The following is an 11,790-nucleotide window of genomic DNA, read 5'->3' as shown; positions in this document are numbered from 1 at the left end:
TGATATCGTATTAGAACAGATGAAAGCTTTAAAGGTCTATAAATAAGAACTTAATGTAGTATCTAGCAAGTAGTAGTTGGAGAATAAATGTTACTAATGCGATGAATAAGGAAACTGTACATTAACTTATGAAAAAATAATTTCAAACTAGTCTCAAAACTAACTTTAATGAAGGAACAACGCTGTACCTAGATTCTGATAATACTTCATATCCTTTGTTGATAAAGAAATGAAATTTTATTCTCAAATCCATACTTAGTATTGTTACTTAATCTATTTTTAAAGGTTAGTACTAGTAATCTGGCTTCCTAAACAAATGTCATATAAAGCTTAGTTTTTAAGCAACATTAAACTACCTATCTTCTACACCTGCTTTTATCTCCCATATAAGAATAAGCATAGCTGCTCAATAACATAATATATACACATACTATAAAAAAAAATGTAAATTCTTGTTATATATCCGTTGATCTTTTGCAAATATAAAACTTAGAATGGAATAAGTTTTAAAAAAATGTAAATTCTTGTTATATACCTGTTGATCTTTTGCAAATATAAAACTTAGAATGGAATAAGACTCAGAGGCAAAAAAACCACCACATATTTTCCCTGAAACTACCATGAAAATACCTTGAATATCTCTGGTGTATCTCATCTAAATTGAAAACACAGAGATATAAAAACCTCCACTGTGAAAATAAGTGAATTCTAATTAAATAACATTTGAACAATCATTAACATTTTTCTTTAGAGAAAAAACAACTATTCTGAGACAGAGTTTCTAACATTATGAAACTAGCCTGAAATGTTCTCTTGCTATTGAAAAGATAAAAACCTGCTTTCTGGAAGTGTTTCAATCTTTTAAAGGCAGCCACTGAATAAATGAAATAACTCAAAGTATAAATGTATTTTCTTTAGTAAATAGAAAGTAAGGCAGATTTTTAAGTGACTGATGTGTTGATAGATTTCAAGAAGCCAAGGATTTCCTAATAACAGCTGAATTCATTACTCGGTAATGGCAGATTGTTGTGTTTAATGCATTTCTCTACTATTTTACTTAACATTGTGATTTTAAAATGAACTTTACAGAAGGAGTGCAAGTAGAGTGTTAGGAGTAATTTTTAGATGTCTTTATGTTCATATCTTTGTAGGAGTGTCAATATATACACAAAATGTTCCTTGTCCTTTCCTCCATAAAGCATAATTTCTACAAAAGTTAATGCAATAATTCTACCTGATGAAAAACAGGACTTTTGTGTGCATGATGATGAAAAAAAACAATTAAAATGGAGCTGTCTTTTTCCAGCATCTTGTGTAGGGGGAGGGCACGAACAGTCCACAAGTAATGTGCCAAGAATGTTCTAAAATATGTGATGGAGTTCAGAGCTTCCTCCTCTTGAAAACAAGATACGCACCAGAAACCAAAATTAAAAGAAAGTCTCAAATCTACTGCAATGAACAAGTTTGAATGTTTCATCTTTCAAAGGCTATCTGATAAGTTTAACCTGACTAGATAAATTGCTTAGTTGGTCTGGCCAAATGCCTACTGCTGTGAAGTATATATTTAGAATATTCCAGTTTGAAAAGGGAAGTTGGGCGTATACATACTAACTAGGCCGGCAGTTTTTGAATGTTTTCCTGATATTGCAAAGAAATACATTTTACACTGTAACCCTATACACTCTTGCACATATATTCCTAATTCACTAAAGGGTCCCCCTCTGCAGTCTCGAAAACACTGTACTAGGGATCCAAAGGATATAATGTTGAATTCTCAAAGAAAGACCCTGTCCTCAATTTTACCCCCAAATTAGAAAATGTGCCCCCAGTTTATTTTTACAGTTCTTTAAAGTCTACTCTACAACAAAACACTTAAAATATAACAAAATATTTTAAAGTAAAACTAAAATCCAGACGGTACTCTTTATCAACAAAGCACCTAATACTCTCGGAGCGATGGTTCTAACTGGGGGGAAGGTCCCCACAGAAGTGATTTTTACCTCCCATATGAAAATGTCTGGAGACATTTTTGGCTGTTACACTGGAGGGGATGGGTGCTACTAGCATCTAGTGAGTAGAGACCAGGAATGCTGCTAAAATATCTTGCAATGTACAGGACAGCCCCTCCCCCCCGCCAGAAAAAAAGACTGATCCATCCTAAATGTCAACAGTGCTGAAGCTGAGAAGCCCAAAGGGCAGGCAATTTCAGACAGATCTGGGTTAGCTCTTGGCTGAGGTTCATTTGGCCCAAAAGGTGACTGTTTTGCTCGTTGTGGGTACAACCCAAGGAATAGTTGACCCTCAAAGGTCAACAGTTATACTAAAGAGTTTTATGTTCCCACTTCCCAATTGTTTTTCTTTTCAACATCCCATTCTGCTGCTTCTTTGCCAAGAATCCTGGCATTGGCACAGGCCATGCAAAGACTGGCAGATGCCTTGAAGTTCTCTTCCTCTGTGATAACCATGGCTTTCTCCTTCTTGTAGCATTCTGTATGGGCATGACTGGTCCTGTCAGCTGGGTAGCCAATTTGAGTTCTTTAGCAGAGCTGTCTCCCTTCTTGGGGACCGAGGGCTTCCTGGGGAAAAGGATGAGCTTGGAGTGGTATGCAGTGCTCCTTCATGCGCTGCATGTTAGCCTGCAGGGACTCGGTGGACTTATTCCGCCTCCTCGGATCCACTGAGATCCCAATGGTCTGGGCCACCTTCTTGTGGATGCTGGCCACCCTTAATGCCTCCAAGCTGAAGCCCCTGCCAGCTCACACTTTGGTGTGGTACCTCTCTGTGGGGTATCTCTCTAAGGGCCGGATGAGTCCGGGTGTGGGACGATGTGGAGCGCTTTGGCTTGCTGGGCCTTGCGTCTGCAGATCTTCCATGCCGGCTGCTTAAACCACGTGGCCACACACCACTGCCAGCCCTTGTGGAAGTGGGGCTTCAGGATCATGCCACTTTGGCTGGGTGTCATGCCTGCTCCCTACGTACCTCCTCTGAGGGAGAACAGCCACCAGAAAGGCCAACTTCCAAATTTTTAAAACAAGTAAATAGAATGCTTTATTTTTCAAGTTAAAGGGAAAAAATCCTTTTTATTAGTTTACAGCCCTCCAATAATTTGTTTTTTGGGTCCAGAGCTCTTAATGTTAGGGGGAAAAGGGTACAAATAGGGTCAGGAGTAATGGTACCCAATTTTTCTTAGATTTGTATATTGGAAACAATGATCTGTGGCTAGCCTATATTGCCTACTATTCTACTCAATTTCATAAGGCAGAATTGACAAAAAGAGCACAACTATGACTGGAAATATAACTTTCAAAATGAGTATCACAGGAGCAATCCAAATATTCTCATCAACAATGCCAACATCACCAACTCTTTCTCTAACTCCGTCATCACCACCATCAGTCAACTTCTCTTTCTGCTCCTCCCCTAGACTATAACTGACCATAAAGGGTAGAAGCCTGATAATGTAATTTTCGAATTTTATTTCAGTGGAGAAAAAATACTGGAATTTGATCTCACTGCTCCTTTGGCTGCAGATATATCTGGGGAATTACTCATAAAACATGCATTCATTTCCTCTGAAGAGCGTAAGGTCAGATGTGTTAAGCTAGATACAAATTTTGATATTGTTCCAGGAAAATAACTGAATTTATTTTACTATTTGTCCTTAGAGAAAACAGAAAGAACATTAAACATATTTAAATAACAATGAATTAACGCAAGGAACACACGCTTACCTTAGGCTGCTGTAAACTTCAAATCAAGTGGGTTTTTTTTTTTTTTTGATAAAATTTGTGATACTGATTTCAATTGACCCTCCAGCCACCCCCCGTATTTTAGTCACATTACTAAATAATATAAATTATCTTAATTGTTAAATTACATTAATATGAACACTGTGCAACTTTAAAAAATACTTTCTTTAACAAGAGCAAACAAATGCAGGAAGTTTGCAGAAATATGCCAATACTGTAAAACAATATAACTTTCATTACGGTTATTATAAACTATGAAAGGTTTTTACTTTTCCAGTGCACTTTCAAGGATTATCACTGAACTAGTGAGTCCGACTATACTTCCTCTAATTGTGACTTCTGTCATATCTTATAATACATGTGTGATATCTTATAATCATCTAAAAAAAAGGCATTTAGAGAGTAGAAAAGTGTTCAAAAGAATAACCTGTGAGTCTTAATCCTAGGTTCATTTGGCTACAATATTTTCAATGTATTATTTAGCACTGAATTTTTAAACCAGAAGCACTATATCAGTCCTATTACTGTAAAATTTTAAAAGTTGCATCACTACAAATCTTACATAGTTCGAAGTACTACTTTTAATTTCACTCATTTTAAAAAAAATACTGCATAAGAAGGATATTCATTTAGAGCCTAAAAGAGGGTCACTGGATATTTTTTAGGGAAAAAAAGAAAAATAGCTCTCAGCTTCATTCTTTTTTAAGCCCAAATTTATCTCTGCATGTGTGATAATTTACAAAACTGAATTACATGAAGGAATGTGAGATGTATAAGTCCTCTTCAACTTCCACTAAGCACATACTCAGAATATAAGGTTAAGCAAATGGGCTCTAGCATCATACAATGAATTTAAAGGTCCTACCTACCACTCACTGTGACCTTAAGAAGGTTATGATTGCTAAACCGCAGTTTTTAAAAATGGGGATACTAACAACTCAAACTACATAGGCTAAGAATTAAATGAGATACTGTATGAAAAGACCTAACATGGAGGGCCTAACCCACAATAATGTGCTCAATAAATGTCTGAGGGTACTATTATGGTCATAAAAGACCAGAAAGGCTTTTGCCCATATGTAGATCTTGTGCATCTGGCCACGATCTAACTAAAGAAAAAGAAAAATGACCTGTTAGTTTAGAAAATTTATAGCCACTTTAAAGCTTCAAGTGTGTCTTGTGAAAAGTATAAATCCATGCGAAAGAAATTCTTACTAATCTGCCCAGTGACCTCTACTTCACTTCAGTTACTCTCAAGACCATAACCTGGACTTTGTTTTCACCATTACTGGAGACTGCTTCCACCTCTGAAATCTCAACAATTTTAAACATCTTACTCTCCTGGTCAGTCTCCTGACTTTTAAGCTCTTATACCCACGGCATACTTTCGGTGAACTTGATTTCTTTCTTTTCTCCCCATCTACTAATTTTGTCCTGGCCTAATTTCTTTCATTACTCAGCCTGGACTTCATGTCCAGTGTGTCGACTACACTTAACTCTGGTACCTTCATTTCCTAGCCACTGTGTCATCCTTGGGTATCTGCCTGGCAAACCTTCGGCCCTGGGACAAATGATCTCTCTTTGCCAAAAAACTGAGTATTATTGGGGAAAAAAAAAAATCACAAAACCCAGGGGATATATGTCATTAGAACAGCAGACCCCAACCTTTTTGACACCAGGGACCAGTGCTATAAGTATCTAATGCCTGATGATCTGAGGTGGAACTGAGATAGTGATGCTAGCATGGTGGAGCGGCTGCAAATACAGGTGAAGCTTCACTTGCCTGCCACTCACCCTGCTGTGCGGCCCGGTTCCTAACAGGCCACAGACAGGTAGCGGTCCAAGGCCCAGGGGTTGGGGACCCCTGCATTAGAGAATGCTATTTACCTTTCTTTTTTTTAACCTAAGTTCCAGATAACTTTTTTTGACATATTTATAAGAAACTATGGAAATGGGGGCCTGGGAATCTTTATTTTAATTAGCCCTTAGGTGTTTCTAGAAGGAAAGATGAGGCAGGAGGCAAAGTTACACTGCGCAGGGACGAGGAGCAGAGCAGGAGTTAAGCTTTGTGAAGTGGGATAATCACAATGCTGCTGCTGAGGAGTAATTCCCATTTGAGATTTGATCAGTAGTCCTCATCTGTGAGCTCTAATCACAATGGCCACATGCCTTTCTCCAGTAATCTTGAGCTATCCAGAACCAAACAACGTAGACAGTAGACAGTGGGGACTGGTATGTGAGCCCAAGTGTGGGATCTGTTGAAGACCGGGGGGGACAGCATCATTGAGATGATGGACTTGGGTGCTTGGGCCGAGTAAGAGACAAGTGAACTTGAAGATGGACTAATGGACTGGGTGAAGGTGGAGGAACTTAAGGCTGATGCCAGGCCTAGTATCTCAGGTACACACTCCACAGTCTGCCCCTCAACAGAAAGTCCTTCACGATAATGTTACCACTGACCTTTCCAGTCTTGTTTCTCATTATTTTCCTATGACACTAGATTACTGAAGGTACCTGAGCGTTCTCCAGGAATCTCAGATGGTGATTAAGGAGGCAAGTAATTACTAGAACTAAAACGAGGGGGGGTTTATAATGGTGGAGGTAGCCATTCAAATGAAACTTTGAAAGAGAGAGCAAAGGAGTACGTTCAACTTGCTGACATTGATTTAGGCTGTTAACTGTCTTTAAAAGACGATCTATCTGACAGGTGGGCACAGCAGTATTTTCTAAGAAGTAGTCATGGCTATGTTCAGAGTTCCAGATGGAGGAGGACTCCTCTCCTCAAGCGGGGTGGGCAGCGAAGGGGTCCAACTCCTGGGAAGAGGGTGGCTGGGAAACACTGAGCGTAGTGGTAGGATCTGAGGAGGTAGGTTCCAGAAAGGGCCCTATCATCATGGGACTGAGAAGCCCAGGCTCTTGAACTACCTGCCAACTGTGGATGGTGATGTGAAGGACATGCAGGTGCCCTGTGACTAACACCAAAGAATGTGCTTGGGGCCAGAGAGTCACTCAATTCACATTTTTTGAATGACAGACATGATGCTAAAGCATTAGAAATAAGGAAATAAATAAAACTCTCTGCCAGTAACAAATACTTAAAATATAGTATGATTAATGGATGAAGAGACATAATGAAAAGTACTATCTGGAGATGAGTGTGGGGTGATGGTTAGAAAACTCTTCACAGAGGGGATGAAACCCAAGAGGAGTTTTGAAGGACAATTAGGAGTTTAGCAAGCAGACATTTCAAGTTGAGAAACGTCATATGTAAAGAGATCAATTCAGGGAATGAGTCAAAAAAGCATAAAATGATACTTTAAAAGAATAAGTTACTGCTGAATTGTATACCTGAAACTTACTGGATTTCGTTAACCAATGTCACCGTAATAAAAATAAAAAATAAAATAGGGAAAAAAACTAAATTATCGTTGAATAAATTTTTTTTTTAATTAAAATAAAAAGTAGCTCAGTCTTACAATGGAACTATTAAGCATGAGGGCCACTGAGATGAGAATAAGTCAGAGAGGAAGGGAGGGACCAGACTGTGAAAAAATTACATATATAATATGTGAAGGAGTTTGGATTGTATCTTATAGGAGAAAAGGGGCTGCTGGCCACACTGTAGTAGTAATTTAGTTCCAAGGGGGCAGTACCTCAGTGCATAGAACCATAGCCCACAAATATTTGCCCAATGACTGGGCAGAGGTGCAAGGCATGGGGCTCAAGGAGAAAGCAGTGGTCCAGGACCAGAGGCTGTCTAGTCATTCCAATAGGGTAGGCTTTTATACTCCCATGCTTTCTTACCTCCTTGCTGTTCTGATCTTGTGAGATCTTTACTCTTCAAATGTCTGCCGTCACTGTGGACTAGAAATCTAACAATCCTTTAAAGCTTACCCACTTAAAGCCACTTTATCAGCAAGGCTTTTCTTACTTCCCTCGGTGTCGTAAGCAGCACTTTGCAATCTGCCTTGGTTATATTTACATATAGTCCAACTTGGAGATTATTTCCCAAACTATAGGTTCTCTGAAAACAATGACAATGTTTTACTCTTCTCTGAATATCCCTGGACTGTAATGACATATGCTTGGAGCTCATAACTGATACTCCTTCATGCTGATAGTTCTTAATGAGAATGATAAAGAATACCAGCATCCTCTCCTTGATCCCAAGCAATTCCATTTGGACTGCAAACTTGCAGGCATCCTACTCAACAAAAACCTTGCAGGGAACTCTGAGTCTGCTCTCCTTAGAAAGCAGCTGAGGGAGCTTGCACCTTGAGGTCTTTTCCACAATTAAAGTAGCTAATTAAAGTTTTTCTTCAAACTACACACCCTTCAGAGTGCAGACTGATCTAGTAGATGATGTTTTAGCAGGCTTTTAAGACCACCTCATTATCCCATCTGCTTCACAGACACAGGAACTAATTAAGTACTACTTTATTTGAATATCTATACATATTTTCTGTCCTCATAGACTATATTGATTTAATACACATAATCTGGAAAATCAGCATGATGTATGTTTCTAAGCTAGTATTTTGAACTGAAATACAGCAGGTCCTCAAATAACGTCTTTCATTCAATATCATTTTGTTATAACATCGATGAGATTCCATAAGAACTTAATACTTGTTTATATCAAGGAGCCTGCAGTAAACTGGGTTTAATTATATGTCGTGGAACCTATCAACGTCTTTGAGGACTTACTGTACTTTCTCAAAGGTCTATTGTGAATGAAAAATTTAATCCAATGGAATAAAGAAAATAAATGTAATGTCAGTTCTGAACAATATAGTAATTACTTCATAAATAATGAACGACTTATAGGAAATTTTTATATTTGAAATTTTCATCTTGTATTTTAAATGTATGCTTATATGTCAGCCTGTAAATTAATTTTAACATGATATGTCTATAGAACATAACACAAGAGTATTAAAATTACAACCATGGAAGATTATGTAGGTGTGTGAATATGGAAGAAAAAGGGACATAAAAACTATAGGTTGATAGATTAGGGGATACAACTGTGGATAATTATCATTTAATATTTTGTTTGAGTAACGATCATTGTTATCTATACAATATTAAAAAAAAAATAAAGTGCTAAGGCCATAAGTTGTTCTAAAATATACTGAATTCATGAGCCACACAAGAAAAATTGTCAAGATGTCTCACTTCATACTTCAATAATCACATTTAGCAAATATCACTAGCTCTATAAAGCCTCTCCTAATCCTAATTTTATGTCATCATTCCACATCTTTCCAACTAATGAGGAAGTGGAAACAGAAACTATCTGCACGCATTCAATTAACGCCCAATGTTACCACCTATATTTTCACATTCCCAGTTCATTTTATTAAGCGTATTCCTAAATTTAACATCTACCTTTACATGCATCTAGCCTATCCATATCATAGTGTAATCTCATTACTTCTTTCTAAAAATTAATTAATTTGTCATTTTAATTCCAGTACTGGTACTTTCACTTATATGAATTTCACTCTTTTAAGGGTTTTTTTTTATGTTCATCTTCTAGAATGAAGCTCAGATGTTTAACAAATATAATTAACTATCTCCAAAGGGAAATATTTCCTCTTTGCTTATAACATTATGAAACTACCTAAAAATCATTAACCTGTAATTTTATAGTTAATTTTTCCTTTGTAAGTTTTAAAAATATGGATTTTAATCCAATCACTAATGTGTATGAAACATGTGCTATAACTTCCATTGTGCAAAATTAATCAGAACTATAGCAGAAAAAGGATTTTTGATTTTTGATTTTTGCCACTAAACGAAACTACGTGAGTCCTGATGTTTTATCACACCAAGAAAGACAATAGAAAATTCTAAACTATCCTGTTAATACTAGAATTACACATGTCTTCTGCAAAGAGAGGTGTACTTTTCAATTCTGACAATTCACAAATACTGTTCAAGAAATTTCCCTGCATCACTAGCAAATAAAGGCAAATAAAGGCAAATAAAGGAATATAATTTTTTTCTACACACATTAGTTCCAAATATTGTAAAACTTAATTCTTTTACAAAAGAACCTGATTTGTTTCACAGGTTCATTAAATTAGCAAACAAAAGAACCCCATCTTCATATTAATAGTCATAAATAAGTTAGTCTTAAAGAATTTTAAAATTCACTCCACATTCAAATATATTCTAACCCTGAAGGCAGACAAGGCCTCTGTGATACAAATGAGGAAGCTGAGCTTCTGAGATGAGGTGACACCAATTCCTACAATCATAATGTAAACTGGAGATAAAAATTCATTTATAGGAGACCCTAAACTTCCTATTAAGCAAATTTATTACAGTAGCTAAAATGCAATCAGCGTAAGTTTCATCAATTTAACTGTTTCTTAGAAAGACATACATTTTACAGCAAAGAGTTTTCAATAAAAAGATTTTGAAGATAAACTTAATATCAAATTTACAACTAAAAAATACAAATATAAGCCATATCTAAAACGCCATGATAGTAAAACAGATGTGAATAAACAATCTATATATTAATGATAGGAAATTGGTTAAAATACATCTCTGCTGTGTAAGGTTGATAAGTTTTCAGACCAATGTTAAATTTTATTCTGAGCCAAATAAAAAATCACTTTTTCAGCAGAAAACATGCTGAAGAATAGCTATGTATGGCATTAACTGGAATGAGGGTAATATCTCCTACTATTTCAAAATGATGTTTGAAAGAGTAAAAAAAAATCTGAAGCACCATTCTACCTCAACAAACATGCATTTCTACCTCGGCTGTCTGAGAAAAAATAAAATCTACCACAAAACATTTTTGCACAGCTTATTTTTTACTCTGACTATATGCAAACTGCAGAAAATTTGGAAAAGTGTAAATAAGAAATTACCCACAACTCTACCAGCAAAAGACAGCTGGTATCATTTTATTATTTCCTTCCAGTCTTTTTCCTTCTACTTAAGTGAAAACTCCAGTTTTTAACTTAAAATTACAACATGTAGATATTCCCATTATTAAAAATTCTGTAGCTGTTTTAAAGCACTCCTTCTCATTTTGAAATTACACTTCTTTTCAGGTTATGCAAGGGAACACTAGTGGACCCTGATGCACATCTGTTAGATGAGGAAGACTGGTTTAAAAGCAATTCTACTACAGACTACACCAGGGTTCTTTGAGTAAGAAAATACAATTTTAAAAACCGGGGAGTTCAAATCCAACACAATTCCTGAGTTTTCAGGCGATATATATCTAACTGGTCCTTACTTTATCAGATAATTTAGTAAGCTCAAGATTAACAATGATAATCAGTTACAGCTATACTATGCTTTCCCCTTTGCAAAACTCTTGTGTACTATCATTTCATTTTCATTAAGTTATGGAACAGTTATGTATTCTTGTATCACCAATATAGGAAAAGTGAGGCATGAAGAAATTAAACGTCTTAACAACATTTACACAATGAATTTAGAACTAGAAATTAGGTCTTTTAAATTACCGACATCATTTCTATTTGTGTTAATCTACACTGGTGTTTATATGACACTGTGAAAGAGAAACATATTTGTTAAAATGCTCTGGTAAAACTGAAACTAAGTCTTTAAAAAAAGGTAATGTTAAAGATCATGCTTGAGAAATTCTAAAAACAAGGCAATCATCTCATTTGGCAGGGGTTGACATATAACTGATTCTATCCTGTTCAAATATACATATATTTTTTAAAACATGATATAAACACTTTCGGATCTAGAAATAAGCAAAAGAGTAGTCTGCTTATGTAGAAAAAGTTATATTCCTTTCTGTATCAAGGTACCTTATATTTTTGTGTCTCAGTTTCCCACGTTTGAAATGGGATAACAATATCTATCTCAAATGGTTGCGGTGAGGATTAAGTTAATACATTGTAAACCACTTGGTACTGTGCCTGCCACAAAGAAAATGCCAATAAGTGTTAGCTAAATATAAGCCTGTTTGTTTTTTTTCCTACCAGGAGAGAAATAGAAGTACAGGCTCTAAAACTTCAATGGAGGGAAGAATTTCACT

General features: G+C 36.1%; 1 pseudogene; it reads right to left on the bottom strand.

Moving 5' to 3' along the window:
- Positions 1-1,247: 1,247 nt before the first annotated feature.
- LOC105289218 lies at positions 1,248-3,037 on the bottom strand (annotated as a pseudogene).
- Between the last annotated feature and the right edge of the window lie 8,753 nt (positions 3,038-11,790).

Source organism: Pteropus vampyrus, unplaced genomic scaffold, assembly GCF_000151845.1.
Source record: "Pteropus vampyrus isolate Shadow unplaced genomic scaffold, Pvam_2.0 Scaffold1, whole genome shotgun sequence".
NCBI classification, from domain to species: Eukaryota; Metazoa; Chordata; class Mammalia; order Chiroptera; family Pteropodidae; genus Pteropus; species Pteropus vampyrus.
This window is presented reverse-complemented; position numbering and strand designations above follow the sequence as displayed.